The sequence below is a fragment of the Eptesicus fuscus genome, chromosome 5 (assembly GCF_027574615.1).
Source record: "Eptesicus fuscus isolate TK198812 chromosome 5, DD_ASM_mEF_20220401, whole genome shotgun sequence".
NCBI lineage: Eukaryota > Metazoa > Chordata > Mammalia > Chiroptera > Vespertilionidae > Eptesicus > Eptesicus fuscus.
The window spans coordinates 71,912,521-71,933,013 of NC_072477.1; the positions used below are offsets into that span (position 1 = coordinate 71,912,521).

General features: G+C 47.8%; 1 pseudogene; it reads right to left on the reverse strand.

Moving 5' to 3' along the window:
* Positions 1-1,420: 1,420 nt before the first annotated feature.
* On the reverse strand, positions 1,421-14,759 carry LOC114232038 (THAP domain-containing protein 3-like; annotated as a pseudogene).
* Positions 14,760-20,493: the final 5,734 nt, after the last annotated feature.

The window sequence follows — 20,493 nt, forward strand, 5'->3', positions numbered from 1 at the left end:
TCCAAGGTTATAAGCTCAGCACAGTGCTCAGCCATGCAAGTAGGCTCAGCCTCCCAAGAAGAGTCTCTCCAGCCCCCGTCACAGACGGTTGAAATAGGCACTGGGGCAGCCTTGAAACACAGGAAGTGCCACCAAAGGGCAACAAAGCCTGTGGCTGTGTGTTCAAAAGGTCTTCCTCCTGTACCTACTTAAAGAAGTAGGGAAAATTATATACCCTGGGCATATTTTAAATTTACAAGTTTTATCATAATTTTTTAAAAAATATATTTTATTGATTTTTCACAGAGAGGAAGGGAGAGGGATAGAGAGCCAGAAACATCGATGAGAGAGAGACATCGACCAGCTGCCTCCTGCATATCCCCCACCAGGAGATGTGCCCGCAACCAATGTACATGCCCTTGACCGGAATCGAACCTGGGACCTTCCAGTCCGCAGACCGACGCTCTATCCACCGAGCCAAACCGGTTTCGGCTATCATAATTTTTTATAGTTGCAAAAGATGTCGTTTCTGACATACTGTATGTTGCACATGTGCATTCAAGATCTTTTATTTTTTAATTTGTTTAAATATACTTTTTATTGATTTCAGAGAGGCACAGAGAGATAGGAACATCAATTATGAGGGAGAATCATTGATCAGCTGCCTCCTGCATTCTCCCCACTGGGAATGGAGCGTGCAACCTGGGCATGTGCTCTGACCGGGAATTGAACTGTGACCTAGGTTCATAGGTCAACGCTCAACTACTGAGCCACACCAGCCCGGCCCAGGACTATTTTTTAATTGAGAGAGAGAAACATGGGTTTGTTGTTCCATGGATTTGTGCACTCACTGGTTGCGTCTAGTATGTGCCCTGAGCGGAGGTTAAACCCCCAACTTTGGTGTATTGGGATGATGCTCTAACCAACTGAGCACCCCGGCCAGGACCAGCGTTTGCATTTATACAGGAGGAAACCCTGCGGTGTAGGAAGACGCTTGGTCACCTAGTTCCATCAAACCAGGCCGGGTAGAGGCACTCTTTAGAACAGAGGCCGCTGTCAGCCGGAGCTGGCTGGCTGGGCAATGGAGGGCCCTCCCTGCTGCCTGAGTCATCTGTCCCCACTCTGGTGTGGGGTGGGAGTGACCCGTGCACGAAGTCCCTCCCCATGGGGGTGTCTGCCACTCTGCTCAGCATGCTGTGGTTCTGAGGACGCTGGCCTGGCTCGTGCTGAATGGACAGCTGGGGCAGTCACCTGGATAATCAAGTTCCTCATGTTCACAGCCCGATGCCACCAAACCAAACCGTCTGAGGCCGCGCTGGGCTCCTCACCGGGCATGCCTCGCTGCCCCTCTGTCCACAGCAGGACTGAAAGGCTCATGGCCAGAGCCCCTGCACCGCGGCCCCATCTCCCAGGCTCGGATGAGAAAGCCGGGCTGCCCGGCTCAGCTCTGCTACTCTGGCTGGGGCCCTGCCTGGGGGCCTGGCCGCCCTGCTCCATGGGCTAGCTGGAGACGGCACAGAACCGCATCACCAGCCTCTGGGCCTTCAAGCGCTTCCAGAGCTTTTCCCATTTTCCTTCAGGGTCACAAACAGTTTCTTTTTTAGGGCATCTAAGTTCAAAAGGGCGTAGCTGTGATCAGATGGCTGGGTGGGGCGGGGACGGGGTGGTCTGGCCAGCTGAGCAGGGGCCTCAGCTGCTTCCAGTCTACATGGCAGGACCTGCCCTACAGGGTCTCCGGCGCTGGGAGGCGGCTGCGGCCCTTGGAGGGCTGTGTCCGCCTTTCTCTCCGGGCTGTGCTCCCTGGCCTCCGCCTCTGGAGGACCTGCCTGGCGTCCGGGAAGGCGAACTCCGTGGGCACAGCGTTTTGCTTCAGGTTCTTGCGGTTCCCAAAGGCACTGAAGCACTCGGGGCGGAAGTGCTCCGAGCAGATGACCGGGTGCTGCTTGGGCTCGAAGTTGCCCCGCCAGATGTTGAGCAGCCATTCCTGCAGCAGCTCGGGCCTGCTGAACGGGAACCGGTGGAAGGTGAGCTGCTTCCTGCGGTTGCTGTAGTGGTTGCAGCGCCGCCGGGCCGCCTTCGTCATCTCCAGACCCAAGATCTTTTCAACGAGCCCTAGCCGGTTTGGCTCAGTGGATAGAGCATCGGCCTGCCAACCAAAGGGTTCTGGGTTCAGTTACGGTCAAGGGCATGTACCTTGGTTGTAGGCTCCTCCCCGGCCCAGGCCCTGGTCAGGGCGCATGCAGGAGACAACCAGTAGATGTGTTTCTCTCACATAGATGTTTCTCTACTATGTCTTTCCCTCTCCCACTCGTCCTAAAAATCAATGGAAAAATGTCATCGGGTGAGGATTAACAAAAACAACAACAACAACAACAACAACAACAACAACAACAAAAAAGGATCTTTTCCACAAAACCTTGAAGTTATAGATTTAATACCCTCAGTTTATTGAAAATATCTACCATATAATCTAATTGACAAAGGCAGTCCTCGTTGTCAAACTAATAAGAACATCGGGAATACTTTGTGTGTGGGGGGGCAGGATGTAATTTAAAAACTGCAAATAACTGATTTAATATGTATTCCCCCTCAACAACCTCTCCCTTCTGAATCTTAACTGTGAGGAAGTGGAAGAGAGAGAGAACAGCGTGTCACCTGGATGACACAAAGCCACTGCTCCCTTCAGTATCTCTCCTCCCGCCTTCCTTAGCTTTCTTTCAGGGGACCCCCCTCCAGAGCAGGGGTGGGGAACCAAAATCATTTGGTCCGGCCCTGCCGAGGCAACTGCAGGCAGGACTCAACATTCCAAAACTCTAGGAGCTTTTGTCAGAGCAGCAGAAATTTATATTAAGTGAATTATATGAGGCGAGTAATCTTACCAATATCCAAATGGTCCTTGGCAGAAAAAAGGTTTCCCACCCCTGCTCTAGAGTGATGTCTTATTTTATGTCTTGTTTTCACTATCAGAGCAATGCACCTTGGTACAAAATTGGAGATGGTTAACGTGTGCCTGTCTTTCTAAAGTGGGGCAGGGTCTGCCGTGGAAGTGGAGGTGGGGAAGGAGGATCTGAGTGTTTTAGAAAAGGTGGTGGAGAGGTTGAGTCTGGAAAGTTACTCTCTCAAAGCTTTCAATACTGTGTTCCGCTTGAAAAGTTGTCCTCACCCCCAAAGGAAGCAAACCATTTTGGAAAATCACTGTTCCAAGTCGTGGGCATAGAAATGGGGTGTTGTTGCCAGGACTCCATGTTTATTGGCTTCTGGGTCTTCTTTCTTTCCTTTGTCCATTTCCTCTTCCTCTTCCCTTTCTTTCCCTCTTTCCTCCCTCCCTTCATTAACTGATAGGAGCAGGGACCATCTGCTTTTCCTCCACTATCTGCTGCTCCCTCAGCCATTAACCCTCTCCCTCCCCAAAGTGGGTAGAAATTCTTCCCTATCTGCCATAGTTTAGGGCTCACCTACAGATTTCCTCTTTGCACTGAGAGTGACACGGAGGGTGACCAAGTCCCCACTGAGCTCCTGCAGCTGAAGTGTCAGAGCCCCTCACTTGCCCATCTCATGGCCTCTTCAGAGGGTCCCTAACATGTTTACAGTATCATATATTTTTGTAAATTTTTCAAAGAAAGGTATTTTGTTATTCTCTTACTTAAAGAAGACACCCCCCTCCAAATGTATAAGATTACCACGCCATTAAAATTTCCAGACCTGGCAAATAAAAATTCAAGATGCCTGGTTACATTGGAATTTCAGATAAACAACGAATAATTTTTTATTATTCCAAAGATTACCTGGGACATACTTCTGCTAAAACAATTATTCGATGTTAATCTGAAATTTTGTCTGGCGGCTGCCCTACATCCTCAAAACTTTGATCCTCTCCTGTATGGCCACCAAATGGTAAGGTGAGCCTTGCTCTTTCCAATCAGATAAACCATCTTTGAATTTATACTGTAAACTCTTCTCAGACTATAATTTGAAAGGTCTATGCTGACCGAACTTATGCAATCTTATTTTTTGGCACGTTTTTTGCTACCGAAACACAGATCAAAATAATTTCCCAACTCTGTGGGGAAATGAGAAACTCTTTTCTAGTGAGAGACGAGAAAACTGTGAAATGTCACTGCTGCGCTTTGTGCTGGGATCCAGCAGGGAACATATGTGTTTGGATAGAAAGCTCCATGAGTGGGTGCAGAGAAGCAATAGTGAGTGGGGGAAGGAGAGGAGAATCATGGCTCAAGAAGATTTGGGTTGCAGCAGGAAGCAACAAAGCAGTGTTTCTCAAGTGTTTTGAACTCTGACCTACAGTGACAAATACATTTTCCATAGTGACCCAAAACACACCTCCATATATACGTGACTAAAACAAGTTTCATGAAACTTTCAACATTTTATGTACAATTACTATGTGTAATGCACACTGATATTTTCTACTCTAACCTTTTTTTTAAAACGAGTTGATTGCACTCAACTAACTCTGTGATAGATCATGAACTGTGATTGAAAAGGCATGGCAGGAGAGCAGTGCTACTCAGAGCAGCTGCTCAGAGGACTGGTTGTGGTGTCCAATAGAAAAGGAGCCTGCATCACATTGTAAGTTAATGAGCTGCTGCTTCACTGAGAAAATCTTGCCCTGAAAACCATGTCAGCTGAACAGCATGCTTCGTGACAGTCGATTCATTGTTCTGGTTGCGTTCCTTATCCTGTCTAATGGGTCACAAAGAGTTAGAAGGTGACACCAGTCCTCAGATGACCCTTCAGGAAGGAAGCAGTGCAGATAAACCCACAGAGCAGGAGTCCAGAGGAGCACAGAGGGGGTGCAACTAGAGTGTGAGGAGAGGGAAGGAAGAGCAAACAGTGAACGCCCCTTAGAATGTGCATGGATACATGTCACTGAGACCAGGGGACCTGCTTTGGAGAACGTGTAGACACCTTTCCAGGTACCCCATCCAACTGAAAGACAACTGGTTTAGCAACAGAAATTTAATTGCTGCATGTGGAGGGATAGGTTGGAGAAAACGTGAAGATTTTACTGCAAAGATCTGGATTGGGTTTCCTTACCCTGAAAAAAGTAAACTTCATCTCCCACCTCTACTCTGTAATAGTTTCCTTACTGGTTTCACCATTTCCACTTTTGCTCCCTACTTCCAGCCCACCCATCTATTTCCTATATAGCAATCATAGTAATATGTCTAGAACATAAATCAAATTATGTCACTACCCTGTGTAAAATAATAAGTCATTTCTCACTGAACTTAAAATAGGATCCAAGTTCCTGAGCGTGTAGGTCCTATGTGACCTGGCCCCAGCCCACCTCTCTAGCCTCACCTCTTCCCATTCCCTACACCCACTGCTTTCCTGCCACACTGCCCTTCTTTTATTTTTTTTTATTTTAATATATTTTATTGACTTTTTACAGAGAGGAAGGGAGAGGAATAGAGAGTTTGAAACATCGATCAGCTGCCTCCTGCACACCCCTTACTGGGGATGTGCCCGCAACCAAGGTACATGCTCTTGACCGGAATCGAACCCTGGGACCCTTCAGTCTGCAGGCTGACGCTCTATCCACTGAGCCAAACCAGTTTCGGCAACACACTGCCCTTCTTTTAATCTCTTACAGGGTCAAGATCTTTCCTGCCTCAGGTTCTTTGCACACACTGTTCCCTCTCCTGGGAGTGTCCCCCTTCCACTCCACCTGCATAAGTCCTCTCCTGAATGACTCACTCCTGCCTCCTCTAATTTAAGTTCCCTTGGTTATATTCTCAGCACCCTGAATTTTCTTCAGAACATATAGTATCCTATCTAATAATAGAGTAGTATGCAAATTAACCGTACCTCCGCGACAAAAATGGCGGCCCCATAGCCACAAGATGGCGGCGACCAGTATGCTCAGCCCCGCCAGAGTTCCCCAGTCCCAGGGAGGACTGCCGCTGAGAGCCGGGCAGCTTGGGGTGTCCGGCTGGGAGGCGTCCGCGCCCCCACGCCGCGATCGCCGCCCGGAGGCCGCCCGGGGTGTCCGGCTGGGAGGCGTCCGTGCCCCCACGCCGCCAACCCCTCCCAGAGGCCGCCCGGGGTGTCCGGCTGGGAGGCGTCCGCGCCCCCACGCCGCCATCGCCGCCCGGGGTGTCCGGCTGGGAGGCGTCCGCGCCCCCACGCCGCCAACCCCTCCGGGAGTCCGCCCGGGGTGTCCGGCTGGGAGGCGTCCGCGCCCCCACGCCGCCAACCCCTCCGGGAGGCCGCCCGGGGTGTCCGGCTGGGAGGCGTCCGCGCCCCCACGCCGCCAACCCCTCCGGGAGGCCGCCCGGGGTGTCCGGCTGGGAGGTGCCCAGGACCCCACGCCGCCATCCCCTCCCGGAGGCAGCCCGGGGTGTCCGGCTGGGAGGCGTCCTGACCCCACACCGCCAACGCCTCCCAGAGGCAGCACGGGGTGTCTGGATAGGAGGCGCCCAGGACCCCACACTGCCATCCCCTCCCGGAGGCAGCACGGGGTGTCTGGATAGGAGGCGCCCAGGACCCCACACTGCCATCACCTCCCAGAGGCAGCCCAGGGTGTCTGGATGGGAGGCGCCCTCAACCCCACGCCGCCAACCCCTCCCAGAGGCAGCCCTAGGTATCTGGCTGGGAGGCACCTGCGCCCCCCAGGGAGCGAGTCAAGTACTGATGATTCTACCAAAGGAAAAGTTTAGAGAAAGAGAGGACAGAAAAGGAATACAAGGAGAAAAGTAAGAAAGGACAAAAGATGAAACATCAAGAAAAAGAAAGAGAAGAAAAAAAGGAAGAAACAACCACAGGATATCACCTTTCCAAGTCTCATGAAATTCCTGTTTAAGGAGTTTATTTTATGATTCTTTTAGTTTGGGTTTACATTTTTACTGTTTTGTCAAGACCACAGCAGGTACGCTGTCCAATATGTTTTTTTTAAATAAATTTTATTGATTTTTTACAGAGAGAAAGGGAAAAGGATAGAGGCTAGAAACATCTATGAGAGAGAAACATCGATCAGCTGCCTCCTGCAGTATGTGCCCCCAACCAAGGTACTTGCCCTTGACCAGAATCGAACCCGGGACCCTGAGTCTGCAGGCCGACACTCCATCCACTGAGCCAAACCAGTTAGAGCTGTCCAATATGTTAAAGAAAAAACCCTATCTAATAAAGAGAGAATATGCAGGGGAGGGCATTTGGGGGTGACCGGGCTGTCAGGGGAGAACAGTTGGAGATGATCTGGCTGGCAGGGGAGCAGTTAGGCATCGATCAGGCTGGCAGGGGAGTGGTTAGGGCAGTGATGGCGAACCTATGACACACGTGTCAGCACTGACACACATAGCCATTTCTGATGACACGCGGCAGCATGCCGAGGATGAAACATTTGCTGCTCCTGAAGATGAAACATTTGCGACTAGAGTCTTGGAGTTAGTTTTTTCCTCAAAGTGACACACTACCCGAGTTATGCTCAGTTTTTTGACGAAGTTTGACACACCAAGCTCTAAAGGTTGCCCATCACTGGGTTAGGGGGTGATCAGGCTGGCAGGCAGAAGTGGTTAGGGGCAATCAGGCAGGCAGGCGAGCAGTTGGGAGCCAGCAGTCCCGGATTGTGAAAGGGATGTCTGACTGCCTCTTTAGGCCCGATCCCTGTCGGGCCTAAAGAGGCAGTCAGACATCCCCCGAGGGGTCCCAGATTGGAGACTGTGCAGGTTGGGCTGAGGGACACCCTCCCCCAGTGCACGAATTTCGTGCACCGGGCCTCTAGTGGTTTATAACTAAATAATTATCTCTGTATTCTTTTGTTTGTTTGCTTAATATCTGTTTCCCCATTTAGCTGAAGCTAATTCCTAGAACGATGCCTAAAACATTAGCAAATGCCCAACAATTTTTACTAGTAAATCAATGAATGAGGATTATGATGACTAATTATTTCATATGTATGCCAAACATCGACAAAATATATCTCTTTAACCCTAGGCTTGCTGACAAGTACACTTCATACAATGTGTGTGCACAATGGATCAGACACCTGTTTATCAGTGCTGGAGTGGGCTTGGATAGGCTTAAGAGAGCCAGTTCTGGGTATTTCTTCCCAATTTCACATTTAGTGCTATGAGAGGAGGATTTGTACCACAAAAATCAGAATATGCTACAAACAGGGACTTTTTTTCTCTTTTGGAGAGCCTGTTTACCAGAATACCGCTGGTGACTAATATACGTATATACTAGAGGCCCAGTGCATGTGCACTGGTGGGGTCCCTTGGCCTGGCCTGCGGGCCATGAAGCTAGTTCATCATTATCCCCTAAGGGGTCCCAGATTGCGAGAGGGTGGTTCTCGGGTGACGCACCCCAGAATCGGGCTCCCTCCTCTCTGGTTCTGGGTGCGTCACTCTAGAACCGCAGCTGCCAAGTCACCACAGCTTGGCAGCTTCTACATTGAGCATCTGCTCCCTGGTGGTCATTGCACATCATAGCTAACAGTTGGACTGTTGGACAGTCGAATGGTCAGATGATTGCTTAGGCTTTTATATATATAAACTAGTGGCCTGGTGCATGAAATTCATGCACGGGGGGGGGGGGGGGAGTTGTCCCTCAGCCCAGCCTGCACCCTCTCCAATCTGGGACTGCTGGCTCCTAACCGCTCACCTGCCTGCCTGCCTGCCTGATTGCACCTAACCACTCTGCCTGCCAGCCTGCTCGCCCCCAACTGGCCCCCCACGCCGGCCTGTTCACCCCCAACTACCCCCCCTACCAGCCTGCTCACCCTCACCTGCCCTCCCCACCAGCCTGCTTGCCCCAAACTGCCCCCCTGCTGGCCTGATCGCCCCCAACAGCCCCCCCCCCACCGGCCTGATCACCTACAACTGCCATCCCATCCTGGCCTGATCACCCACAACTGCCCTCCCCTCTTGGCCCCTAACCACCTCTACCTCGGCCCCACCACCATGGCTTTGTCCAGAAGAGCGTTCGGAAGGTCTCCTGGAAGGTCTCCCAGTCTAATTAGCATATTACTCTTTTATTAATATAGATAGAGGCCTGGTGCATGGGTGGGGGCTGGCTGGTTTGCCCTGAAGGATATCCTGGATCAGGGTGGGGGTTCCCTTGGGGGGCAGGGCGGCCTGGGCGAGGGGCAGGGGCAGTTTGCAGGCCAGCCACGCCCCCATGGGGTAAGGGTTCCCGCTGGGGGGGGCATGGCCAGCCTGGGTGAGGGGCTGAGGGCTGTTTGCAGGCTGGCCACACCCCCTTCAGGGTGGGGGTCCCTGCTGGGGTGCCTGGACAGCCTGGGTGAGGGGCTGATGGCTGTTTTCAGACTGGCCACACACCCCAGCGGAGACCCTCACCCCAATGGTGGTGTGGCCAGCCTGAGTGAGGGGCTGAGGCCCGTTTGCAGGCCCCACCCTCGGTGGCCGGCCCAGGCCACCCAAGCTTCCCGTGCGCTCAGGCCGGCTCTGTGGCTGCCACCATCTTTGTCCCGCTAATTTGCATATTTTCTCCTGAATGGCTGTGGGCATCGAGGAGTGACAGTCAATTACCATATTACTCTTTTATTAGATAAGATACCCAACCTCATGTTAGGTATTACAGAGTCACCATTAAAATAGTCTTCATCCTGTCTAGCAATACTCTCCAGTCTAGTTTAGAGAATAACTAGGATACATCAGGAATCAAGGAGAATCAGGGTATATCTGTGGAGCATAAGCACATCCATGGTCAGAAGAGGATTAGACCAGTGTGGGTTGGAATAGATACCAACAGACCTCCATGAAGCCATGCACATTCCTGCTACATCCTTCCAATCACACCTCCAACCTGCTGGGTGCTCTGGCAAGGTAAAGACTTCCCTGCCCTCAGTTTCCTAATCTATGAAATAAAATGGTCCAATTTGATTGTCATTAAGCTCCTTTATTGCTCAGAAAAATTGCATGGTTCTAAATGATTAGAAATGTGAGCCGTAAAACACCATTCTGAAACATCCTCTCCTGTGATTGATGTTCTCTCAGGAACTCCAATTGGGGATAAAAGGGTGAAGTGACAATGACCCTCTTGCTACTGAGTTAGGTCAGTTTTCTTTTAGCCAAAGAAGAGACGTGACATCTGAAGATGGCAGGAGATCTCATGGGTTTTCCTCCTGAGCATCATTTGTAAACCCAGTGACCATTTGACAGGGAAGTAAGGTTACTATTTTTAAATCAGCAGGAAAAGGGCAGAACAGCAAGATAGAGAGATGATTTATCCTGTGGCCAGAGTGCACAAAACTGACTGGAGAAACTAATCAAATCAGGCTTGATAAAGCTGATGCTGCCTTCTCTCCCCTGTGCCTAGAAGTCTTATCGGAGCTGGTCTGCCAGGGATCCTGATTTAGGGCACAGATTGACTCTTCTGAGTAGCAATCCAATTGCATGCATTTCAATTATTGGATTTAAAAAAAATCATTACCATTAAATATAACACAAAGCTTTTGATGATGCTAAATGCTGGCCAAAAGCTGATGTCTGGAGGGACCTGCTCCCAGGCACCTGTGGAACCCCCAGGTGGGGCTGGTTCTGGGCTCCCAGGCCCCCTCCCTCTCCTCGCTGCCTCCCCCATGTCCCTAAAGGCAGGAACAGCTGCTGCCAGGTTGGATCGTGCAGCCCAACTCATCTCAAACCACCCTGAAGCCACAGGGCAGCAGGAAGCCAGCCTGACAGGCTTTCCCCACTCAGTGCAGCCAGGCTGCGGGCTGCGCTACTGCAGGCGGCCATGCTGGTGTCCAGCTCAGACAGAGGCGAGGCTGGAGTCCTAAGTCCCTCTGGAGTTACCCCCCACAGCTGGCTGTGGCCATGACAGAAAAAGAGGGTCGGGGCTGGGCCACTCCAGAGTCCAAGTAGACATTTTGGGGGGCCTGATCTTTTTTATATTTTTAGTTGGAGCATGAAGACAGGAAAGATCTGGTGGTGAGAATAGTTGAATTCACCTCAGACTTAATGAGTGCCTGCACCAGGGTAGAAAGGCGAGTTGGGTGGGCCAAGGGGAATAAGAACACAATTTCTGCATTTAAAAAGTTCACAGTCTAAGGAGAGAGATTTTACATGAACAAATACTTTCAATGAAGCAGGATAAGTGGTAATATAAACATATGCACAGGTTGCTATGGAAGCACAGAGAAGGGATTTTAGACCAAAATGCGCTGTCCCTTGAGCTGTGTTGTGAAGGATGAGGAAGCGGCAAATGAAGCAAGTCAGAAGGAGAGTTCAGGCAGAGGGAAGTCCGAAGTGCATTAGGAGCACCCACGATTGGGAGTCACGGGCAGCTTGGTAGAGGAAGGGTAGAAAAAGGAAAGCCAGGGCCTGGGAGACACAGAGAGGGAGGTAGCAGCCAGGGGATGGAGGCACCTGAGTGCCTGGGTAAGGAAACTGAGCTCTGCTCTATAGGAGTTGGGGAGCCATTGAAGAGCGCTGAATAAGGAAGTTACATGATCCCTTTGCATAGATAGATCCCTCTGGTGCAGAGAGAGGGTGGGTTTAAGAAGAGTGAGACTAAAAGGCAGGCAGTTCCATTAGGTTTGTGCAAAGATATTGGTGCTCCAGGGCAGTGCTGGTAGAGATAGAAAGGAGTGGGCGAGTCTGGAAAGGATCTAGGAGGTAAGATCAGAAGGACTAAACATCTGGATGGTGGACTAAATGGAGGGTGGGATGGTGAGGGAGAGGGATTTGCCTAGGATAGCTGTCCGGTTTCCTGCCTGAGTGATGTGAATAGAGCTTCATTTCTCAAAGTATGTACCTTGTACCACCAGCTCTGCTGGGTATGAGAAGGTATTGTGTCTAAGTGGCTGCATCCTCGGGTAAGTTTGAGGAATGCTGGCGTAAACCAAGCAACATCAGATCTCTCTGCTGCAGGACTTCTCAGAGCCTTTAGTGTGCTGCTATTAATAATAATAACAACAATAATAGTAATTACAATCATTATTAAGAACTTACATGAGCTCCACTTACCATGTACTCTTTGAGCCATTTGGAAAGAAACAATGTCCTTGAGAAACTTTTCTGAAACTTAGAAGTAATCAGTGAATAAGCTCACAAATATGAACTAATAACATAGTATAGAACTAATAACAAGGTCATGAAGCAAGAAGCTCCTAGTGCCGGTGACCTGTACCAAAAGCAATGTGGAGCATGGCCAGGTGCAAGGCTAAATATTTGATATACATTATTTCAGGTTCCCATAACAACACTGTGTGATAAGAATTTTTTTTTTTTGCCTACTTTACATGTGGGAAAACTGGGGCTCAAAAAAATTAAATAACAAACCAAGGATTACCACACATCTAGTAAGGATTAGAACCTCACCTATAAAATTACACCACATCATTTCTACGTGCTAATGTATTTAGTGATCTATAAGGAAGGGAAGGATCTAACATACTGCGTCTCTCAAATTTAAGTGACCACAGAACCTCTGTTTACGGGGCATCTAACAAGATTAGTGGTACGTGAAGTGCATTAGTGGAGTGGAGTGGAGTGCTGCTGACCAAGATCAGGAGTACAGACTGATGAGGGAAATTGTATTTATGCAAATCATGCAGTCTAAGATTGAAATTTGCCAAAATAGAAATATAGCTAACATGTTGTAGAAATGCAAAATGGGCAGAAATTATTTTTCAATATTAATGTTCAGAGAAAATGGTCAGTTAAAATGCTATTGGCTTCAAGTTACAGAAGAACCAACTAAAAGGAGCTTAACAAAGACACTTTAAAGCATAACAAATTTTGGAGGTAGAACAATTCTACTATTAGTTAATTTAGTGGCTCAACATCATCGAGTATGCAATTTTTTCCTGTTTTTTTGTTTTGTTTTGTTTTTGGCTTTGCCATCTTCATTATGCTCAATTGTCCCTCTGAAGCCCCAGGTGGCTGGCACAGTCCCAGATGTCAGATGCAGACAGCAGCGCAGGATGTCAGGACTGACTTTAGAGTACTAAGACTCAGCAAAGCACGGTCGAAGAGGGAAGATATTAAGTGATGTTACTAAGAAAACATCTCCTTATACTCCAAGAAGCAAGTGATGCTTCCTGCTCGAAAGCATTGCAAACATTTCTTGAGTTCATTGCTAAATCCAGATTGAACCAGGCAACGTGAGCACAGACACCAGGCACTCGGACTGAGAGACGAGCTGCCATGAGCAAGCAGGCAGCTGGTGCTCAGCTGAGCACGCTGGAGAGAAGCCAAACCTCCGTGAGGACTGTCCTGAAAGTCGACTGTGAGTCAGCACAGCACGAGGACTGACAACTTCAAAATAAGGGCCATCCCAGGGCCAGAGCGTCCTGCTGCAGATGGCCCAGGCCAGGGGCACTGTGGGCCCAGAGACACAGAAACAACCAAAGTGTGCCATCACTTCCCTGGGACACTGTGTGATAGACTGTCAGGTGGGGCCTCCAACAGGAGGTCTGCTGAGTGTGTGTTCAGCCAAGTCTCAAATTCCTATTGTTATCTTCGTAACAGTGATCAAAACTCTTCCAGGTGTGTTATTAGAGGTACCTGGACTATTGGAATCAACCCTATCTCTGGCTCGGATTGATTCTAAGAATCAAAGTGAACAGAATTTAAGACCTGTGTCCCATAGAAACTCATTTCTAAATTACAAAAGCACTTGGTAATCTGGAAGCCCCCATGCAGATGGCAGCCCTTATTATTAGGAACCATATTGAAGGGGTTGGCATGCGTGTTGGAGGAAAAGAAAATGAAAAAAAAAAGGGATTGAAAATAAAGTACATGTAAATGTGGAATTTAGATCATAGAAAACAGAAGATCTGATTAAGAGACATCTCTGCTGTCAGTTTTCTGTCTTTCAGTAGCAGCAGAGATGTGGTAGAGCTGGTGGATTCTCGTTTATGATGCACTACGACAATGGGATGGAGGACCAGGGCGAAAACGGTTGGCAGGAATCTCACATAGCAGCCTCTGGAACAGCTCTCTAGTCTAGTAGTTTGGGAGTTTCAAGTTTGAAGGCAGAAGATGACAATAAAATTGTACCCAGCTCAGATTTTTTTTCTGCAAGTGTTGAAAGGCTAGTGAGAAAGGAGTGCTATGATGAAGAGCAACATTTTAAAAAACAGAACAGCTCAACCTACAAAATGATGTTAGAAAGAAGTTACAGAGGGGCAATCGGAGGCCAAGGACCTGAAAGGAAAAGCAGGCGTGGGGGAATAGGGCTGGAGAGGCAACAAATGTGTATGGGTTTGCAGCTGCTCTGCTAAGTGCTTTCACATGTCAAGTCGTTTCATCAAAAAGGCATAACTGCAAGGCCAAATTAAATAATGTTGAGGTTCATAAAACAGAACTTAAGTTACAGGTTAAAAGCAGTGTCAAGTTCTGTAGGAAGCAATACAATGTGCCGCAAGAGACAGATGTGGGAAGGAGGACCCATAAGATCATTGGTCATGGTTATCAGAAAATTAGAGACTATGCTGTTGTCATGAGGAAAGACTCTATTGAGTCTTATTAAAAAGCAGGTGTTGAGGGTCTGGGGGATTTTTCCCCTCTGGGTTTCATGTTATAAGTGGAGAGGGCCTACAGCTTCTTATTCCACCAATTCCTTCCATTTCTCTCTAAGGAAGAAATAGCCTACATGATTGGTGGGCTTGGAGAAGCTAAAGGTACCTGTCTCAGCCCCTTTCTCCTTCCTCTTTGGGGATCTGCCACCCCTCAGAGAGTACACACCTCACACTGCTCCTCCTTGGCATCCACAGGGGAGACCCAGACAGCTGGCACTGCCATGGCCAATTGGGAAGCCAAATCTGGTTCTGGGATGCATACTGGGGAACCCATGGTTGCTGCATTCATAAGCCAGTCCCTCTAAGTCCAACCAAGTCTGTAGCAGAAACACAGGTGATATTTTCCTTTCCACCTGCCCAACTCCTACATCTCCACCTCACTGTTTCTAACTCAAGTATCCTGAGAAGAATGCTATTTCTGACCTCCTCCACCCCCAACATCAGGAAGTGAGTGAGAACAAGAATCAAAAGTTTTAAGAATACCATCCAATGTAGTGGGTTTAAACTTATTTTACTAAATCAAGTCCTGATTCTATTGCCTAACATTTAAGACCCTTTATGATCTGAAACCAATATATCCTGTGTGTAAGCTAACCCACTTCCCAGCATGCATACCACCTTCTAATGGAATTGGACCGAACACACTCATCACATTATTGTCTCTGTGCTTGAGATATTCCCTCCAAATGGAAAATCTCTTTCCCCATTTTTTATGTCTATATTTGACCTATATATTCTTCAAGGACTAGCCTAAATTTCACCACATCCACAGGTGCTGCTGCAGCAGGTTCTATTTAGAGGTCCCCTACCCAACAGTCACCCCCACTTTCTTCTTTTTCCACAGAACCCCAACTTTCTTTAGTTCTCAGGTGACTAATGTACTCTAGGTGAGGCAGCACCCCTGTGAACCTTGACTATCTACTAGTAAACCCCAGTCCGTAGTGCCAGTCCCCTGCCAATGATTGATTTAGGAGTGAACATGTAACTGGGTTTGAACAACAAGCCATTTAGAAAGAAATTCAAGGCTGGGAAAATGATTCTTGATATTCTGAAAACACTCTATCAAAACTGCTTCTCTAACTGTCCTGACCAATGTGTCTCAGTTGGTTGAGCATCGTCCTATACACTGAGAAGTCACCAGTTCAATTCCCAGTCAGGGCACATGTCTGGGTTGTGGGCTCCAGTCCCAGTAGGGGGTGTGCAGGAGACAGTTGATCAATATTTCTCACATCTTACATCGGTGTATCTCTCCCCCTTCCTCTTTCTCTAAAATCAATAAAAATATATTTTTTTAAAAACCACTCCTTCAGTACCAGAAGTTTCTCTTTCAGCAGCATTTTAAACTTATTTTTTTCCTCTGGTTAAGGTACTGCCATTTCCCCCCCACCCTTTTTTTTCCCCTCTTTGACTTTCTTTCTCACAACTCTGATTCATGCTATATACCTGTTTTCTTTTTGTTTTGCCTCTATATATTTCCAACAGTGTGTTCCAATGAATTCTCTTCCAGTCAGAAATGTCTATTTTGGTTTGTAAACCCTATGGTTCTACTCTATTCCTTGAGAGAGTTCTACAATTTACATGCTCACATGTTCAACCTCTTGGATACCTTTATTTTCCTCCTGTTGTAAAGAAATGTGCTGCTGTCATATACATACATACATATATATATATATGTATATATATATATATATCCTCTCTAATAAAAGAGTAATATGCAAATTAACCATCACTCCACAACACAAGCCATGCCCACCAGCCAAGCCATGCCCACCAGCCAATCAGGGAGAGTATGCAAATTAACCCCAACCAAGATGGCTACCAGAAGGGAGGCTTGGGTTCCCCGGCAACAGAGGAAGCCAAGCTTTCCACACACTCTGGCGGGCCCAGGCCTCCACTCAAGGATACAAACTTTCAATTATAGAAGGTAAACAAATCCAAACAGAAATGGCGGCAGCCACGGATTGAACAGGAGGCTTGGCTCTGCTCTAGGCTGCAAAGTTTCAATTGTAGAAGATAAATAAATTCCAGATACCAGGGCCTCTGCTTGGGTTGCCAGGGGCGTGGCTGGCCTACAAACCACCACAGGCCCCTCGCCCAGGCCTCTCCACACCCCAAGGGAACCCCACCCTGATCCAGGACACCCTTCAGGGCAAACCAGCTGCTCCCCACCCATGCACCAGGCCTCTATCCTATTTAATAAAAGGGTAACATGCAAATTGACCATCACTCCAACACACAAGATGGCTGCCCCCATGTGGTCAAAGATCCTGCCCCCCTGTGGACACAAGATGGCCACCACAAGATGGCCAGCAGGGGAGGGCAGTTGGGAGGGACCAGGCCTGCAAGGGAAGGCAGTTGAGAGGGACCAGGCCTGCAAGGGAGGGCAGTTGGAGGTGATCAACCCTGCAGAGGAGGGCAGTTAGGGGTGACCAGGCCAGCAGAGGAGGGAAGTTGGGGGCAAACAGGCTGGCAGGGCAGCAGTTAGACATCAATCAGGCTGGCATGGGAGTGGTTAGGGGGTGATCAGGTTGGCAGGCAGAAGCAGTTAGGGGCAATCAGAAGGCAGGCAGGCGAGCAGTTGGGAGGCAGCAGTCCTGGATTGTCAGAGTGATGTCCGGTGGGATCAGGCCTAAACGGGCAGTCGGACATCCCTTGAGGGGTCCCAGATTGGAGAGGGTCCAAGCTGGGCTGAGGGACACCCCCCCACCCCAGTGCACGAATTTCGTGCACCGGGCCTCTAGTATATATATATATATATAATGGATTTCAGAGAGGAAGGGAGGGAGCTAGAGAGAGAGAAACATCAATGATGAGAGAGAATCACTGATTGGCTGCCTCCTGCACATCCCCTACTGGGGGGGATCGAGCCCGCAACTTGGGCATGCGCCCTTGGCCAGAATCGAACCTGGGACCCTTTAGTCCGCAGGCCGATGCTCTATCCACTGAGCCAAACCAACTATGGCTGTGCTGCTGTCTTCAGGCAGGATTACTTTCACCCCTTATTTTTCACTTTACACAAGACTATCTTTCATCTTTCTTGCATCCAGAGCATATCTCTCATATCAATTCACTGAGTTTACTCCCTTTTTAAGTGACCAAACTACCATAAATAAGTAACCTTTGATCCTGTTTTTGACCTTTTGATTCTAAATATTTGGTTCATGGATCACTTCATTACTTTTAGTCCTTTCCCTTTTGCCCAAGGTTATAGTTCAAATATTGTTCTAATACCATCTTCTTGAACTAAGTAGGAATAGCTCCCAAACCTTAAGAACATGAAATTATTTTCTCTTTCAGATTTCCTTGTGGGTTGTGGGTAGAGATGTTTCTTCCTAATTCATGTTTTTGCAATTCCATATTCATGGAGGGGGGCATAAATGGATTTATTAGTACATGTGTATTCCCAGCAGTCCCATGCTGATGACAGCCTTTAATCAAAGCTGGAGAAAGGAGTTAGGACATAGCAGAGAAACTAAGGTGATAGATAGAATAAAGAGCTGGATGAGAAGGAGAGCAGACTTAAAATAAAAGCCAAAGAGGGGAGGATGGAACGTGAAAGGAAAAGGGGGAGAGAGAGAGAGGTGGTATACAAAAGGCTCCAGAATATCCTCCCCTGTGAGAGAACCAGGAAGAGGAAGAACAGCTTTGAGAAGTTCCTGTGGAGAAATTGCCAGTAGTGGAAGCACAAATGAACAATGAGAAGTCACCCTGGCTGGTGTTGCTCAATGGTTAGAGCATCAGCCCGAGCACTGAAGCATCACGGGTTCAATTCTGGTCAAGGTCACATACCTTGGTTGCAGGCTCCCAGCCCTGGTCAGGGTGCAACCAATTGATGTTTCTCTCTCTCTCTCTCTCTCTCTCTCTCTCTCTCTCTGTCTCTCCCTCTCCCACCCCTTCTTCCTAAAAACCAATGAGAAAAAAAAATTCTCAAGTGAGGGTTAAAAAAAAGGGGTGGAATGAGGAGATTAGAGAACTAAGAGGCAATTAAACCTGAAGTGAAGCTTCCCTAACCGTCCCATTTAAAATAATAACCATGCCATTGTGTATGCCTTCTCCTAACTGGGTTTCTCTCTACAGCACTTATCATATCCTGTCAAATTTCCTACTTATTCCACTTACTGTATCTCCCTCCCACTAGGCTGTAAGCTCTATGAAGGGAGATTTTTTTTTTTTTTTTCAGTTTTGCTCTTTGCTATATCTCTGGTGCCTGGAACAATGTCAGTAAATATTGGTGGAATAAATGAATAAAATATCCATTTGCCTCTGCGAAGCAATTCCAAGAACACGTAGGCTGGTCAACTTGGCAGCAATTCTAAGGCTTTATGTAAAGGCTTCAACAGGTTGGCTTTATGTAAATTTGCCAAGGCAGGAGGTCTTTGTATATTGCCATCTCTATTGTCCACATTCTCATACTGCTTCCCTGCTGCTCAGAGGGGACATAATGCTACACCCCCCTAGTCCCCACCACTCAGGAGCTCAGTGCGCTATACTCCCATCTCTCCTCCCTGTCCCCTGATTTACACACACCTTGGGGTTTTGTTTGGAATATCATTTCTACGTGAATTGGTGTGCTGCACTGGCCAGGACTGTGACACTTGCCTTATGACTCCTAACTAAGGAAGCAAAGCCTCAGCTGGGGAGTCTCACTCCAGTGGGGGCATTTCAGGGTGGTGCAGAATCCAGAGCAGAGAGGTCCTTGTTAGTTTAGGGTATCTTCCCATCCCTCTCACTGAGCAACAGCCCTGGTGCCAACCTGGACCTTCAGGGGTGTGCAAGCCACCTCCTTTGCCTGTCGTTAGGTCTCCAGGAATTGCTGAGTTGAGAAATCATCAGTAGGCATTGGATGGCCACTGCCTTCCCTCCAGGGAGTCTTTCAGTGAAAGGCCTGAGTCTGAGACTCAGATATTTTGTGCTCTGGGTGGTTGGTGTCAACAAAGGCAGAGAAAGAAGCTCTGCTGTTGCCTTCTGCTCTAGTTGGCACCGAGTGTTGCGGACACGAACCAGGACAGAACATGATGCTCCCTACCTCAAGTCTTCAAGGGTAAGGCATTTGAAATCTCCAAATGCCTGAAAACCAGAGACTTGTTTTTCTGGCGTGGGCTTGGTTTCTAAATAAAGCAAGAGATGTTTTGTTTGCACTTCTTTCCTTTCTGTCTGTGGCTCCTAACGTGTGTGATATTAATGAGGTGTGACGGGCTTCAGGTTTTTATTTATAGCGATGGAAAGTGTTTTTCCTGTCTTTGCAGAATTCTGGGCCTCTGAGGTGGTTTTGTACAGTCTTAACATCTTGAAGGTTAAAAGTGCAAGAAGCTTGATGGTTCTAGATTCAGAAGCTACCTTCGAAGGGTAGACGAGAGCATGAGGAGTCTGAGGGAATTGCCTCAGTACTTCCACCTACTGATACATGATGGATTGGCTGGGAAAGTGGGATAATAATTACAAAAATCTTTACATCATCATAGCAGAAGGCCTGTTATCTGATAACCATCAAACGACAAATAAAAACTCATAGATACTGACAACAGTATGGTGGTTACCAGTTGAAAAGGGGGGTGTGAGGAGGTGGTAGTAAGAGTAAAGGGGGTCAAATATATGGTGATGAAAGAAAATTTGACTTTGGGTGGTGAACACACAAATGCAATATACTGATGATATGTTATAGACTTGTACACTTGAAACCTATATAAGTTTATTAACCAATAAATTTAATTTAAAAATGACTATCAAGACTGAAAAATTTTATTAAATTAGGAAATCAAAATGATGCCTACCTTAAACATTTTATTTTATATCACACTAGAGGCCTGGTGCATGAATTCATGCACATTGAAAGGAAATTAATTAGAAGAAATATTTTAATATCGCTATTCACCCTTTCTCTATAATAGGAGTTTCAACCAAATTCACGATCGACAATGACAGATGGAAACACACATACAGTTGGCGCCAGTGAGAGCTTTATGTATATAGATAAACTTTCTTAATTAGACCTGCTTTCTTATTTAGCT